Genomic DNA, 16,662 nt, shown 5'->3' on the forward strand with positions numbered 1-16,662 from the left:
TCAATCTATGAATTTTAAAAGGCAATATGCAGTATAGAACAATATAAATCCAGGAAGTCTGCCATTTATCTGCACCTTGTTGTCTTAACTCATGCAAAGACAGCAGTGTTGCATCATATGAGGAGGAAAGGTTGATTTAGTAATTTTTTCCTTGAAAACTTTTTGCCTTGAGGCAAACATCACAGTAATGATAGCAGTCCATGTAGTTTCGAGGTATCAGTCAGGAAAGACATCAGTATTGAGATAGAAAGTCAGGAGAGATATCAGTAAGGTTATTAAGTTTTATAACTTCATAGATTCCACTAAAACTAAGCAAGGGCTAAGATGCTATCCTAAATTAATATGGACTTATGCACTTACAACTGTGTTTTACAGAAGTGGGGCCAGCGTAGGCATCTTTTGAGCATACTAGCAGAAACGCTGAAGATTTATCAAGTATGGGATAGACCTAAAGGCTGCAAAGGTTTGAGCAGCTGGTACAGTATCGTCTGACCATTGTGATATCACTGTATGGACTTGGACTTTCTCTTGTTTTCTGTTGAAGAAATTTTGTATGAAAAATAACATTAAATCAGATGAAAAGTAACTCTATAATCTAGTGCTTTCAACTCTCACCTGGAATACAGGAAATTGATCGAACATGGGCTGGACTTGAAGCTTGCATGTTCCGAACAGGAATCTGTGGGTCTTTACTCACCAAAAATGCAAAAAGGAAATACTTCCATCACGTTAGAGGTACGGGGGAGGCTAAATGTTCCTTTTCTATGAATATTATATCGAGTAGAAGTTTTCTTTCTTGACAAGCCTTGTTAGATATGAAAGCAAAGCAAAATGATAATTCATCAGGTTATTTTAAAACTGTCTATATAATCACTATGTAATCGTATTTAAGCAAGTAAAACATTAACACCTGTACTAGGTGAGGCTGGGAAGCTGAGGGATGAATGTTTCTCTGTTGAATCCTTAACAAAAACCTACAGCATTTCCAGTAGCTTTCTGTACTTTCAAAGCAAACACTGTCTTTCTATGTATGAGTATGAAGCTGAGAGGTGGGGGAATAGAGGAAGGTGAGCTACTTTAGCTGTGGTGCAGAGTGCATCAGTGGAAAAGCAGGGCTGTCATAGCAGCACAAAAGGGATGGGGCTGGTCCAGCTGAGACCGCCATAAGACCAAGGGAGGACGTGTTTGTTTAGGCACGTTCTCTGAGTTTACCTCTGCCACTTTAGTTTGAAGAAAATAAACTGTGCTTCTGCCCACAACTACATAATTACATTGTACTCTAATATCTCTCGACTTCAAAATGACAGCTAAAGCAGATTAAAGCTGTTTACAGCCTATGGGAAGTAGTATGGTGGCTGCTGGCAATATTTCTTTTTCGCTCAGTAACCAAAGTCCGGTCATAAATCTATATTCTTCTTCAAGGAGGAAGGCTGTGATTAAAGGATTCCTCCTACAGCTGTGGCTTGGTGATAAGAGCTTTATGTTCAGACCCTCCTAAGCAACAAAAAGAAAAAAAATCATTTTTCATTAAGTTAGCTACTCTAATTTGGGTGCGGGGGGAGAAGCAGACAAGTAGTTTGGTCAATGACTTGCTGTAGACTTGGTAGAGAGCATTATATACAGTATTTGTAAGCAGCTGGGGTTTGAGAGATAGACTACAGCCCTTGTACCACCTCGCCTATGTGCCTGCTCAGTGATACTTTGCTCTGTGACGTGGGTATTGTGAATTTAAAGAACTTTCTTTTTACGTACTTGTTAGCTGTCCTTGGCCGGTGTCCGAAGTACAGAATGTGGGAAGGGTCTCCCCAAAACACAGACCCGTGTGGAAAGAGAAGCAGAGCTAAAGCTGAGTGCTGCTGCCGTGTTCCTTCTGCAGCCCAGGCCTTGCAGAACTGCCGCAGAGGACAAGGGAAAGGCTTCTGGGGATCCCAAAGGACTCCAAGCAGAGATTTTAAGTGCTGAGAGCTGTGCACTGCTGCAGACATTGCTCTGCCAGGCAGGACTTTGAATGAAAGTTTCTGTGACACCTTCACCACTGAAAAAATAACAAGACAGATCCGAAGGCACCAAAACAAAACGCTGCAAGTCAAAGTGCAGCGTCTTTGATGCATGTTTTGCAGGGTTTGAACATTTCTGGTGACAGAGCTCTGCTTGATTATTGTAGGGAAACTAATTAAACTCTACACCAAAATCATTGGGGGAATAATGTGATGCCTGGTACAAGAAAGAAGCACGAGCAAACTCTAATCCTTCTGCAGCTCCAGACATGAGTTATCTCACTGCAGCACATGCCCCCGGTTCTGCTCTATAACTCTGCAGTAACAAAGGGCACAGTCAGAGATTCGATGACATGTTTTTATATTTTCTTAATTTTTTAGAGTATATTTATATTGGAACATTTTGCCGGTTCTGAGTTTACAATGTTCAATATTTAATTTGTATAATAAAGTGCTGTGCAAAATGGGATGAGGGTTAATCAAAAGGTTTTATCACTCTTTTTAATTATCTTCATTATGTTAGAACAAAGATGTAAATTTTAATTTCACCTTGTTAGCTAACATTTTTCACCAAAAGTTTGGATTTGCAAATCATCTGTCATTTTTAATAGGAGCAGATGCCAGTGATTTTTAAGAACCTAAGTGCCTCAAGTGTTGTAGGCTTTATTAATTTGACTGATATACAATTTAATATAACTTAACATAATCATTAATGCCATTTAGCATCAGTGTTGATATTTTGCAAGGTAGCTAATAAGCAAGAACAGCAACGCAAGACGAGAGTTTGGGTTTGATTTTAGTTCACCTAAATCTGCTCCTGAATAGAGCTAGTCCTTTTAAGCTCACCCCTGTAAACACTCTTTCCTCCTCCCTATTGAATTTTTAGTCACAGCTATCACCTGGAAGGTTATTTTCTAGAGGTATGCGGTTATCTTACTTGCTGAGAGGCAAGCAGCAAGCTTACTCTTGGCCCGAAGACATTTACCTATAGTGTTTTATATGTTATATTTATCAACTTCCCCAATCGCAGTGAAGCCCACTGAAAAACACACCTGCTAATGGAAAAGGACTATTAAAGCACTACTGTGCGTTCACCTTGCACTAAGCTAGCTGCCTATAGCCCTGCCATAAATCACAGTTAAATGATTACATTCCACCAGAATAACTGCTGAAAGAATAAACTTCCAGCCAACAGGGAGACTATGCTAACAGAATGAAAACTCCATTCATTAACAGGGTGACTCTACTCAGCTGTGTGTCCCCTGATAGTGTTAAACAATAGGAAAAGGTAAACATCCTTGCCAAGCAGCCTCATCTGTAGCAGCTGCTAATAAAGGTGGGGTATTAAGGCACTTGCCATTGCTTTATGCCTGTAGTCTCCATGCAAGGTAAGGTAGCTTGAGCTGTATTGTTGGGGGTAGGGATGTGGAGGAATCAGAGGTTAGGCTGGGAGCATGTGCAGCTTTTGTGGCCTGTAGCAGGCCCTATGGGGGCTGTGTGATGCTAAGAGAGCATTGGAAATTGAATGGATGTGAGGAACTGCTCAGTGGAACCTTAGAACTGAAGATTGGAGCTGGAGGAGGGGGTAGGAATTGCCTCGTTTGGGTTTTGTGTCTGAGAGGACTTGTGTGTACCTCAGTTTCAGTAAAGTGAAGGAGAGTTCTAGAAAGCCTGCAGTCGTTAGTAAATGAGATAATTTGCTAATTAGAGCTACTGTTTTTTTGTTGACTGATGTGTTTCTTATTCTGGAAAAAGATACTAAATATTTTCAGATTGCAAATAAGTGCTTGAAAGCTTTCTGCTTAATATTTTGATGGAATTGATCTGAAGCGTGCTAGGTGGCATTCAGGCCCTGGCAGATATCTCCTTTAGTTTGCTATTAACTCTCCAAAATCAAGTGAAGAGTTGCTTCCTTCGCAAAAGCTCTGTTCTGTGCAGAAAAAACAAGCAGGCTGTTCCCCAGGAGCAGTTCAGGGAGTGCAAAGGTCTTCTGGTATGCTGGGTTTATACATGTGTGAGGACTGAGACTGACTGCCAGTGGTCTCTGTTTCCCTCCTCGGAAAGAGAAATCTCTGTATTCTGAGCACAGGAGAGAGAAATAAGACAAAAGTCTTCGGTGTAAAATAAAGTTTATCGAAGCTGAATGTAAAGCTTTTGGGTTCAGGGAAACCCAGATCTACCAGGAAGCCTTTAAGAGGAAAGAAAATGCAGACCGAGTTCGGTGGGATTCCATTCTGAACACCCAGAATGACTCCCACTGCGCCTGTTGCTATTGCTCCCCGTCCCTGTGTTTGGCTCTGCTTTGACATTATCTGTGACTCTTTTCGTGCATGCATGTACCACTGTCCATGTTGCAGGCAAGGGAAGCTGGTGCACTGACCTAGCAATGTCAGGAAAAGAAGAATTAATGGATTCATTTAACAAACGTAGAGCCAAATGTAGGATGGATAGGTGAAATTTTGGTTTTTAAGTATGGACAGGTACCTTTTTACATTATGCTTCAATAAAGCATTTGAGGATAGTTATGAATAATAAGTAAGTAATTTTATGCTGAATGACTGCAGAGTATAGGACTGCTCCCTCCCTCCCTTTCTCTTATAAGTGTAAAATTTTTTTCCATTAAAGGCCATATATTCCATTCATTCCTGAGATGCAGCTTCCATTGATGCCAGTTTATGGTCCTGAAACCTTGACTGAAGATTAGGAAGGTAGACATAAAGAGACCTTTATGGGTTTTTGTCTTTGAATAATTTGAATCAAATACTTTCCCAAGAAAATGTCTTTTACGTGCATTTTTAAATTCGTCCTCTCATAGTAATGTCTCTTTTTCTAAGCAACTTGCTTTTTGAAAATATTGTCTTGTATTCCTTTAATTGAATATATAGTCTCAAATTAGGAGCTCCTTTTTAGTTGCACTGAATGCTTCGGAGCAGAACAGTGTCTGACTGCATGATTTCACACAAGAGGAAGTAGGAAGCTGTTTCACAGTGAAAGCATGAGCAGTAACACAAGAAAACAGCAGTATCCATGTCTCCTATCTGTTGTAGTATATTGCACTGCAATTCCTAGGGTTAGTGAAACAGAAACCTCCATCTGACAGGCTCTTCCCGTTTAGAGTGAGGCTCTTGGTTTCCTCTAATTATCAGTTATAGACCTTCTTCATAGTTTGTATTTTGGAGCATAACTTCAAGGTCACGATAGTCATGTGAAAATACAAACTTTTATTATGAGGTTTATGTATCCATGTTCTTCTTCCTAAATATATATATTCTGTGACACTGTACCAGTCTGTTTTCCATCTGATCATAGATTACTGTTTATATCCCCATCTGAGATTATTCTTTTCATGAAGGATATATAGGAGCAGAATACAGAACTCAGTGGCATCTTTGAGTCTGTCTCTTTGATATGTGCCCAGAGAAGATCATAGGTTGAGAAAAACCTTTAAGATCATATAGTTCAGCTGTGTACCTATTACTAATATAGCCTGTAAAACTGTGTACTGAAGAACCACATCTGCATGCTTCTTGAACACCACAAGGGGTGATGACTTCACCACCTCCCTGGGAAGCTTGGCTGAGGCTGCTTCCAGTCCACTGACATCCTTCTGCTTGGGGTACCCAGCCATGTCCAGCAAGAAGCGTGCAGGTATCTTCTCAGAGCTGGCAGGGTGAGTGTGGTCAGAATGACGTCAGTGTGGTTGAGTGTCCCTGCAGAACCCAAGTGTGGAGACGGGGGCAGGAAGAGCAGAAGGACATGGCCACACACTGCAGCCTGTCTCCGTAGTGCTGACAGGCAGAGCTCCGAGTTGTGTGCTGCTTCAGAGAACCTGAAAGACAAATGATAGTTCAGCAAGATAGCTATATTTTAAACAGTGTTATCTAAATGAAAAATAACCTTCAGTTTGCAATAGCTTGGTAAGATCTTCAATTTTCAGTATGAGTTCCTGGCAATGAATGTGCTGTTTAGAACCTTATTGACAGCATTTGCATAGCGGCGGTGGCTCAGAAGGGTGTATTTTGTCAGTTGCTGAGTACAAGTTTTTGTTGTTGTTTTAAATCTTTGACAGTGTGAAATTACGAAGTGTTAGGTTTCTAGAGCCTTTATAATGATGAGTTGCACAAATTCATCTTTGTACAAAGGACTCTACTTATATAATGAGAGGAGAGAAAGCTAAAAACTAGGTCTCTTCCCCAGCTCCATCACAGGAATTCTATTTATTTATTTGTTTTTGTGTTTTAAGTTTAAGCAGCGCAAATTCCTGAAATATTCCAGTGAGGTTATGCCTTGTGAGCCCATTTTTAATATTCAAAGACTGAAGCATTTGATTCCTTTCCATGAATATTCCTCAACTGCTAGACAAGTAACAGAGCCCTCTCTACCGTAAGTTGCATGCGTACCTAAGTTTTCACCTGGCTTTTCTGGTGAAGGAGCAACACTAGCAGCTGAATTTTAGAAAATGCACCTGAGTTCTTTCATCATGGCAGCTTAAGAAATGAGGGAAGAAAAGGAAAATAAATCTCATTTGGTGTCACTGGAATAAGCTTTGTTGGAAGAAGGCCTTATCGTTCTGCTGCACTGTGCAAGTCTAAAATCTCAAAGAACAGGAGGATGAACTCAGAAGAAAAAGCTGCTGCTTGCCCTGGTGCTGCACAGGAACACTGGGATGTACTGTGTTTTGATGGTTGTCCTTTAAGTATGCTGCTTATGTAATGATTTTTCTATCACAAAAGAAAAGTTATTATATGTGTATGTGTTATGGCTACTTTTCTTTTCCACGGCTTATGCTTGCACTCAGTAATTGTATGGTCTTCTCAGAGCCAATATCCCCAGCTGGCCAGCACAACAGGTGCAGGTGCAGGGCATGCAGACAGGGCTTGCTGCTGGCAGGACCCTTCTGAACCAATGGCTTTGCTTGATGTGAAGCTCTGCACAGGAGAGGGGATGGCTTTTTTCAACATCTATTAAATTTATTTGAAATAAAATCTCATCTCTAGTGTTTAACAATATAAAATCATAGCCTAATTATTGATATTCTTTTTTATATTTATTAGACTTTATTAATAATGTTGAACTCATTTAGTATTAATATGGGTGTTCTAAGGACTACAGTAGTGTTTCCTCTGTAATTTATTGTTCATTAATGTATCATTATTTCCCTCTTATGTTTTAGAGTTGCTATAAAGCTGAGGATATGCTAAAGCCAGGATAAGAATTTATCTCTGCAAGTAGCTAAAGAGAAACTGAAAGTTCTTGTTTTAAGTCTTACTTATTTTGCAGTATGAAAGAGGATTCTAAATAAAGAGGAAAATCTGGTGTTTCACATGTGTGCTGGACAGTCCTGCTATACATGTGAAGTGAGCAAAAAACTGATATTCACCTTGGAAGGAATCAACACTGTGGAGATCTATACAAAATAGTATGGCAATTAAATTTGCATTATAGCTGTTGAACCATAGCTCTGAACAGCTATAACAGTGAAAGTTACTGGATTAATATTGTGTGTATTTCCTTGGAAGTTTAATGTTATCACAATCCCATATTTTGAGAAAACAATTTGTCTCATTTGTCTCATGTTGACGTCCTCTTGCCTTCCATGGCATCCACTTTATCATCTTTGTGAGGGACTGAAAGGTAGTCCTCATTTATTTTGAGTTCTGTTCTGTCTCTGTGCATGTTCCAGCAGACTGCGATAGCCCTGTGTTTTAAAAGATTAGCTGAAATGCAGAACTAGGCATTACTTTTTCCTGTATATTGCTGCAGTTTTTCAAGCCAAATCCCCTATTGTTATACCCTGGGTGAGTGGCTCTGTAAGAGGAAATTAAACCCCTCCACTTTTAAAGTTATTTAAAACAAGTTTTAAACCCTTCCAGCTACTTGTAGTTCTCTTTTCAGAAAGTGAAGGAAACCACCACAGCTTCCTATCATGAAAGCAATGCTGCTGTCCAGTGTGTTTGAGGATGGGAATGTCAGAAAGGCTGCTGGGAGATGGGCTTTGCAGGGGCTATGAGAGCGCCGAGGGCTGCAGGAGAAAGCAGCAGCACTGCTCGTGGCTGTGTGAGCAAGCAGCAGGCAGGCACGTTCCCACTGTGAGTCTGGAGTGTGAGGGCGTATTATGGAGGTGCTATACAGACAAATTTTTGGTATTTCTTGAGTCTTTCCTGGGTGTCTTTAAATATGACAGTACCAGGAGTAGTCAGTTTGCAGATCAGGAGACAGGTTCATCGTGCCCAGGCTCTTATCAATACCAGGATAGATGCATATAGTTCAACATAAGAGATTTAATAATGGAGTTTTCCGTTAATGGAAGAATAATACTTAATGGTTATTGTGTGGATATTTCTGTGACTACTTATGTGGCTTCTTCATAACCTGCTGACCCTACGGATGAGATATATAACGCCAGCACTCCTAAGGCCTAGCAGTAAGCTATGGCTTTGCCACAGCTCTGCCTTGCAGCAGGGATATTCAGCATCATGCTGTGTGGGAAGAAACCTCAAGCTGCTTTCTTGACCCCAGTGTGTTTCTTGCACTTACCCATTCTCTTGATCTTCCAGATTCTCTGGTAGCTGAGATGCAGCCTTAATACTGTACCTTGTGAGATATTTCTCAAGATCCAACTATGTATTTATGTGTTATGGTTAGGACAAAGGCACACAGAGATCTTAAAATATGTTTCTAGCAGAGGAGAGCTCCATGTCTCACTGTAAGTGACTTATCAAATGACTGCGTATCATTTGTATCTGCGTGGAGTTCACTGTGAATGGTTTGTTAGACACTTACACTTTGTCAACAACCTCTACGAATGCATTTACTTTGTGTAGCACACTTCATTATAAATGGCTTACAGAACATATCTATAACCTTGATAACACCATTTACTTTGTTAGTAATGGATCCTCGAACACTTAGAGCATAACAATAACCAAAATGCATATAAAAATTTCATTGCAAATCTATTGTTACTTATTTATAGCATGCGCACCAAAAGCATTACAGAGTATTTATTAAACATTTATAGATTATTTTTGCTACAACTAGTGTGTGATATAAATACATTATACATTTCACAGTAAATCATTATCGGGCATACCTTAAAAATAAAGAGGTGCTGGGAGGATTTGGGGTCTGTAGAATTTAAGAGATTTATTTTTATCACGCGCAATTCAGACTCTACTTTGTCTTTATTTTTGTTGATTTAAATGGAAGAGGGGTTAAATAAGTAAATCCACATCTCTCAGTAGCAAAAAGACAATGAAAAAATAGTTATGTTGAAACCCTTGGTTTTTTAGCATGCACTGTATTGAGTATCTGCCAGCAATTGCACACCAAACTCTAGAAGCTGTAAATCATCCTGCTTTTCTGGTGGGTTAGGTGGAATGTTTCCTGGAGCTAACAACATGGAACAAAGGTTATTCTCTCTCTAGCGATAGTTTTTTATTTGGTCTGAATTGTTTTTCTGCTGGTTTCCAGTACTGAGACCACATTCCCTTACTAACTGCAATAGCACACAAGACATGAATGTGTGGATGCAGGCAGATCAAACTAATTTGGCTCTGTATTGTTTCATGTTCTATGTGGTACCTACAGTCTAGAGCGATGAATTAAGGTGTCTCTTAAGTCCACATATAGTAAAGAAACAGCTCCCATTTTACTGAGAGAACAACATAGGGTTCTGATCCAGAGAATGTTTATACAGCAGTTTGATAATGCACGTGAAAACTTTCTCTTTCCAGTGTGAAGTTACTTGCATGTGTGAATAACGGCAAGAGCTCTTCTCCGGTTGGTTGCAACTCGCTATCAACATTTATCTAGCTATTACCTGGCATAGTTTCCCTTAGCAGTGTGCTATTCAATAACTAAATAGATGGAGTAATTTAAACTCTTACCTAGGCTTCAGGGGAGCTGGATTCCCCACAAACAAGCACATCAGTTTAGTGAAATGACTGTCGATATAAGAAAGGTGCAGAGTTTTAAACCTGTTAAATTACTCCCTTTTTTGTGTGTATCTATCCATTTATTCTCAAGTAACATCTCCTCATTAAGTGCAGCTTTATATTAGCTGTTATTTCTCCTCTTTTATCCTAAATGATAACCTATTTAATTAATTTTGCTCTAATATAGAGGGAGGATATAGCTGAGTGTTCTCACAAATGGGGGCGTGTAAGTAAAGAATCAGGATAATCTCTCAAACTCATTTTCTCCCGGCCTTGCAATGTTTGCATAACACGTGAGTTGTTGCTAACATACTTGGGCATAATACTTGTTTATTCAGAGGAAGATGTTAAAAATCTAGGAAGTGGTGGAATATCCATATTTTTTTTGTTTCTTCTAGTTTCCTTTTCAAATTCATACCTTGCAGTTTCATGCTGTTGTCTCTCTGTCATAAAAATACTGCATTGAAACCTAAAAGACATGGGGAAAGTGGAGAGAAAAGCACAGGCTGTTTAGAGCGAAGGAAATGCATAGGCAAGTCACTGTGACATCAGCTTCCTTGAACAACAGAGAATTGTGTTATGTCTTCATTTTCTTAATGATGTTGATTTTGTAGGTTTGAGTTGTTTTGTATTCTTGGTGATGAACAAGGAACATATAGGTAGAAAGGTAAAAACTGCATTCATTGAAGAAGGATGTTCAGTCAGCACAGGCACTGCTATCTGTACAGGTACAGAATCCCTCTGTACACAGAGATGCATGCATGCAGAACAAAAAGTGGAGAGCCCCTTTCACAGGTTGTGAGCAGTGTTGGTTTTGGTCAGTGCAAGGGCTCATCTGAGGTCATTTCTGGAAGAAAAGCCACTTCAGGGATTCAGAGAACTTGCAGAAGGGAGAAGGTACCCTTGACTTTACAGCTCTTCCAATCACTGTATTTTTGTCTATTACTTCCAAATTATTTTGATTTGGAGATTATCATGTTTTCAGCTATGGGCTCTCAGATTTGAAGCGACTTATAATTACTCCTAGTTGGGCATCAGGATGAGTGACATGGCCCTTTGAACTCATTTGAGTACTTACAGGCAAATTGTGTGGAAGCATTTATTCTTAAATTTACAAATCAGTATTGCATAGCAGTACCATTGATTCCTCTGCAGCTTGTACCAGCAGTTCTCCCCCAGTATCTGGGGAAGATAGAAAGCTTGCATGGAAAAATAAACATCAATTATACTTATTTTCTGTGTGGTTTGACTGATAGTAATGTCGAAGAGAGACATTTAACTGATTAATCAGTCAAAGGAGAATAGATAAGTAAAAAACTCATTGTGCTTCATCTGAAATGCCCAGTTATATTTGTAGCAATGTTAATGACATGACGATGGCACCACCTGGACGTGTAGAATGCAGGAGAAATGCAGGTGTACCTTTATCAGGCAGTTTTTCACTGAATGAGCTTTGAAGTACTATTTCTTTTCAGGACTTTTCCTTGCATACTTCTCTCTTAAGCGTGCAACAAAAGTTACGCTTTCTAAGAAGTCTTTAATTTGGTTTTCAGTATTTCAAGTGTTAGCTTAAATGGTTGCATTTCATATGTGAGAATTGAATACAAATCTAATAAAATAGCCAGGCATAATTTGCTGCAAAAATCTACTGGAGCAATAGCCACTTCTAATAGGTGTGTTTTTCTTCAAAAATCTGTGAACACCATTAGGTTTTTGGCGTTTTCAAATGCTCATTAGTGTCATCCACAGGGGTCTAAGATAGTCATTATTAAAGAATGAGTTCCCAAGAGAACTCAGCCGACAGAAGCCAACAAGTGACAGAAGTTCAGTAGTTGCTAGGTGAGTCACTCATTGAGGTGCTGCATGGATAAATTAGCTTTCAAAGTCCTAAGCTGAACATGTAAAGAACACAGATGTCATGTGGCATATTCTCCAGAGGTTAAATTTAGGTTCCGCAGCTCACACTGCCAATTTTAAGGAAGAGAAATGTCAGCCATCGCAGAGCTGAGGCTGAGGGCTTGTTGCTTGTGCAAATTTTACTGACATTGACATTAACTGACTCTGGAAGATAAACTGTGGATCTGCTTCAGCTGTCCATGATTTCATCTGTATTGCTTGTTAGTTCTCCAGTTTGTTCCAGCACAATACCAATTTGCTCCAGTTGACTTGACAAGCTTATGTTTTGTGCCTCGTATTTGTCTGGAGGTAATTTATAATCCCAGCTCCGTTCCTTGTGTAATTGCACAGACAGGTATTGTTTGTGCTGTTTGTGCTGGGCAGTTACATAATGCTGAAGCAAGTACATAAACATGGATTTTATCAATGTGAGGTGTGTGTCTGTAATACCAACTAAAACGTTAAGCTTCAGAACAGTCACAGATATTATATTTTTGAAAAGAAAGCTCTTCAAAATCAAGACAAGGATTAAATGGGAATAGATAAATTTTCCACTGAAAATCTCTCATTTTTACATAAGTGAAATGTATCTGCCTGCGTTTAATTTTGGTAAAAGATTCTTTGAGAAACAAACTTTCTTGTAGATGACATGAATGCATTTTCCTACAAAGCTCACAAGTGAACCCCCGGAAGGCAGTTTGGATCTTGCCCACCACTTGGCCCAGTCCTTTCTTGTGTTGCTGTGCCCAGCTCGGACAGCAGGAGGTGGCACACATTATAATTGGGAACTGGGCTATGCTTTCCCACCCTACTGATTGCTGCTTTAATTAGAAGTATCCTCAGAGCTGCTTCCCATCGATGACGTTCATCTGTGTGCTATTCTCAGAAACCATGCATTCTGATTGTTCAGGTAAAGGAATCCCAACGTAAAGCTTCTCTCTCTGGTGTTCTGAACATGGCTCCCCCAGAGCCTAGGCCTGCCTTGAGCATCAGGCCGCTCAGAGGAGCTGTGTGCTTCCACTTGCTTGTGTTCTGCCAGTCACATAGCTAAGGCACCAGAGGCATTCAGATAAGTGAGGAGGAGCACAGTCGTACTGAAATTCAGAATTCTGTGTGACAGCTGTCTGGATGTGGTTGCTCTTTTCCCTCAAGCTGCCCCACACCAGCAGCAGTTCTCATGTGGTGTTCCCTTCTCCCGACAATCACAGCTCCGTTGCTGCCTGCAGCTCAGCAAGGACCAGAATGAAACCTATTCCAAAACCCACAGAGGTCACCTTTTTGATAAAAGCACAAAAGAGATAATTAAATTAATGTAATAATTGTACCTAGCCAATTACCGATTTCCTACCTGTACTGTGGTTTAATGAGCTCAGTTAATGAACTGTAATGTAATTAATATCTGTGGAGGGAAGGAGGAGTAATAAAAGAAACAGTAGTTTCCTTCTATGCTTGCACCTAATATTTTTTATAATGGCAGGGGGGAAAAAAGCTTGAAGTTAGTTGAAAGGAAAACGTTTAGCTAAGGACGAGAGGTTTCAGGCATGAATCTTCTGCAGAGGTCTTGCCTGAAATTATGCACCTGAAAAGCATCTGTGTAATTACAGAAATACTTCAAAAAATACTCTTTGCTTTTCTGAAACCATCCTTATAAAATATGTGAGGGAGAATGAGAATTTAAATTAATCTGCAGATCTGAGTTGTTGCTGGATAGTGCATTCTCACAGTGCAGGATTCCAGTGTCTGATGTAGCGCGCAGGCTGGTTGATTTGGTCCGATCTGCCTTTGGGTTTGTGCGGTACCTCAACCTATCCAGGATGATTAAGTCAGGCTCTCTGGGGAGCAGTGAGCCCTGCTTGGGGGAGGCCCTGCAGGACTTCCTCCAGTCCCCACGTGTAGGCAAGGGGTGGCTTTGGGACACGGCTGTCCCACCGCTCCAACTCTTACATCCTGGGGCAGGGATTGCCGCAGGTCAATGAACCTGGAGATGGAGGCTTTGTGTGGAGGCCGCCCTGGTAAAGCACTAAAAGGCATAGGGAGAAAGTAAAGCGAGTCAGAACCCTGCTGTGAATGTAGGTTCATTTTCTCTGAATTAAGTTATGCTTAATCTATTAGGGAGGCTGTGCAGGAGATCTATCAACTTGCGTTTCAGAGCCGCTGGAAAGCAATTCACATTTCTGCTTTAGTATCTTAAAATCTAGCACTAGTTTTAATTATTAATAGGCTTCATGCTATTATTATTTACTTGCACATATACATTAATCATTACATGGGTTTGCTAATTTTTCATTTCTTTCAGAAATAAATAAATAACTGGTGACAAGATGCTCAGAGCCCTCAAGAGAATATGTTCCCCTCTGATGGGCAAGTAACATCTGTGGGCATTTTGCTGGCTTAACAGCGTGTCTGTCAGAAACTTGGTGATTCAGAAAATTTACTAGCACTCACCTAATGATTAATTAGCCTCCTCTGTAAAGAACGGGGTCTCTTCATTATGCATGTTGTCACCAAAAGTTTCATCTGCTTGCTGTAATGCATATGCTAGAGACTTAACAAGTGGAGTTCCAGCAGTCAAGAAATGAGTTAAAATTGTTTTTGTGAGTAGAAAAATAAAATTAATCTGTAAATGTTTAAGTAAGTCTCCAAGGATTTTAATACATATGGACATATGTGGTATTACAAAAAATCTGTTTTATCTGAAAGAAAATACTATAGGATGCTAGCTTTACGTAAAATAAATTGTTAGATCCGAGAGGTGGGAATGATTTAAACAAAAATCATGTTTTATCTATGTGTAACATGCACTGTCTGAAAAATGCTTTGAAGAGAATTTCATTTGTAATGTACATGAAGAATTTTGCTCAGCAAAGCTTACATCTGTAGCCTTCTGTTACACAGAGCCCATCAGTTGTCTTCTTTGGATTCTGTAGTGTACTGAAGGGCAAGGTCAGATGGGCGCTTGGGGACCTAAATCCAAATAATTATCATGTGTGTTGAGGTGAGTTAACTATTTGTTCTTGTAAGCAAATACATTCAATGGTGAAAAATAGATGTGAGGTAGAGTTTGCAGCTGCTTCCTTTGTCCTCGATGCCTGTTGCCATTGTTTCAATTGAGTGAGGCATGGCAGCATGTCTGTGCCTGTGTCCATAGGGAGAATGGGGGCACGGAGCAGGTGACCTGCCTGGGCACTGCTGCATAGTGCTGTATTGTTTGCAGATCAGAAAACAAAACTTGCTCTACTTGGTCTTCTTGTTTATCTCTGTAAGTATCTATGTTGAGGGCTGCTTCAGAAGTAGTGCCTCCTATGTGATGATGTTTGCACGTGACGTCAGAGATGGATGCTGGGAGGATGACTGCAGAGGTTGGATCTTCCCACCAATGTTCTATTACATTTTGGTGCAACAAATGGCAGCAGAGGGCACTCTGACAGAATGGCATCTGACATGGAAATGGAGATGAAGAAAAGGTGTGTCACTGAATTCATCTATGCAGGAAAAATGGCACCTATTGACATGCGTCAACACTTGCTGGACACTGATGGAGACCAAACGTTGGCTGTCAGCACAGTGAGGTGGTAGGTGGTGCATTTCAGCAGTGGTGACGGTGACAGTCACCTCCACTGGTGCAAATACTTATAAGTGCAGCACACAGGCTCTAGTTGATTGTTGGCAAAAATGCATAGCTAATAGAGGAGAAAATTAGTGTTTTGTAGCTGAGAATTTGCTCTATCTACTAGTGTTATAGTGCTTTTTGTGTGTATTGTAGTTTCCATGGAAATAAATAGGAGGCATTAAATCTGGGGTGACCTAAAAAGTTTTCATGGCAAATAAATTTCTGTCTTGGAATAGTTTTTTTTGCAGGAGATATGTGGGAGTCTTGTTGTTGTTGTTGTTGTTTTTTAATATATCCAAAAAGGAACCCGAAAAATGCCATGTGACTTGTGTATCTAATTAAAACTATTCAGCACAGCTTGAATTTACAATTTTGATTTCTTGCAGTAATCTGCTTGTGAACAATCTAGAGGAAAGGAGTTATTCATAGAAACTGTTGAGTAAATAATTTTCAGATAATGAAAACATTCAAAAAAGTCAAGATAGTTAATTAGTGAGCAGAAGAAATTAAATTAATTGAATGAATAATTCATAATGAATTATTCACCCAGCTCTATTTTACAGAGTGTGGAAGGTCTGAAGAGGAGCCAGTGTTTGAATTAACTCCAAACGGAAAACCACATCTCTATTTCTGTTGTGTTGAGGTTATTTATTGATGTGTAAAAACAAGCTGGGCGAGCCAGTCTATTTAATCATCTTACTCTTCTTGCTCTGTAATGTGAGTCATGCTGGATTTGAGACAAACATAGAGCTTTGCTTGCAAATGTGCATTGGGGAATATGTGTTAGAGGGTACTTTGTTTTTGTTTTCGTTTTTAATATATTTAAATGTTATGAGAGAAGTACAAACAGAACCTTCTGTGGAAGCTGTAAATCAGGTAAAAGCCTGTATGCTGCTAACATTTGCAGTTGACATATAATGCAGTAATGTCCAAATACTTCTGCTTAACTTCATCTCGTACTGCTCAGGACTGTATCCAAAAGATAAGACAGTGTAAGCTGTATTTGTTTCCTTGTAGTTGAGGAGCTGGTTGGTTGCTCTTGGTTTTGTTTTTCTAAAGGATTTCTTTGGTTCTTATTCTTTGGGAAGAAAAAATGGCAATCAGATAATGAAATATTGGAAACCCAAATTTGTGCTGAAGTGGTTGATATCCAAAAGGATATGCCCTGAGACGGGGCAGGCAATGAGAGGCCAGAGCTCACCTGCTTGTCCTTTTCCTTTTG

General features: G+C 39.8%; 2 long non-coding RNA genes across 2 annotated transcripts in view; both read left to right on the forward strand.

Annotated features, from left to right (window-relative positions):
- The first annotated feature begins 373 nt into the window (after nucleotides 1-373).
- On the forward strand, nucleotides 374-2,397 carry LOC125700883 (uncharacterized). The gene is made up of 3 exons (XR_007380077.1): nucleotides 374-463; nucleotides 627-735; nucleotides 1,760-2,397. It is a non-coding gene; the product is annotated as an uncharacterized LOC125700883 (long non-coding RNA).
- Nucleotides 2,398-3,310: 913 nt separating this feature from the next.
- The window catches only part of LOC125700882 (uncharacterized), a 33,955-nt gene continuing 20,603 nt past the window's right edge, over nucleotides 3,311-16,662 (forward strand). Inside the window, exon 1 of the long non-coding RNA XR_007380076.1 lies at nucleotides 3,311-3,385. This is a non-coding gene — a long non-coding RNA (uncharacterized LOC125700882). The remainder of the gene's footprint in view (nucleotides 3,386-16,662) is intronic.

Source organism: Lagopus muta, chromosome 15 (genome assembly GCF_023343835.1).
Source record: "Lagopus muta isolate bLagMut1 chromosome 15, bLagMut1 primary, whole genome shotgun sequence".
In the NCBI taxonomy this organism is placed as follows: Eukaryota; Metazoa; Chordata; class Aves; order Galliformes; family Phasianidae; genus Lagopus; species Lagopus muta.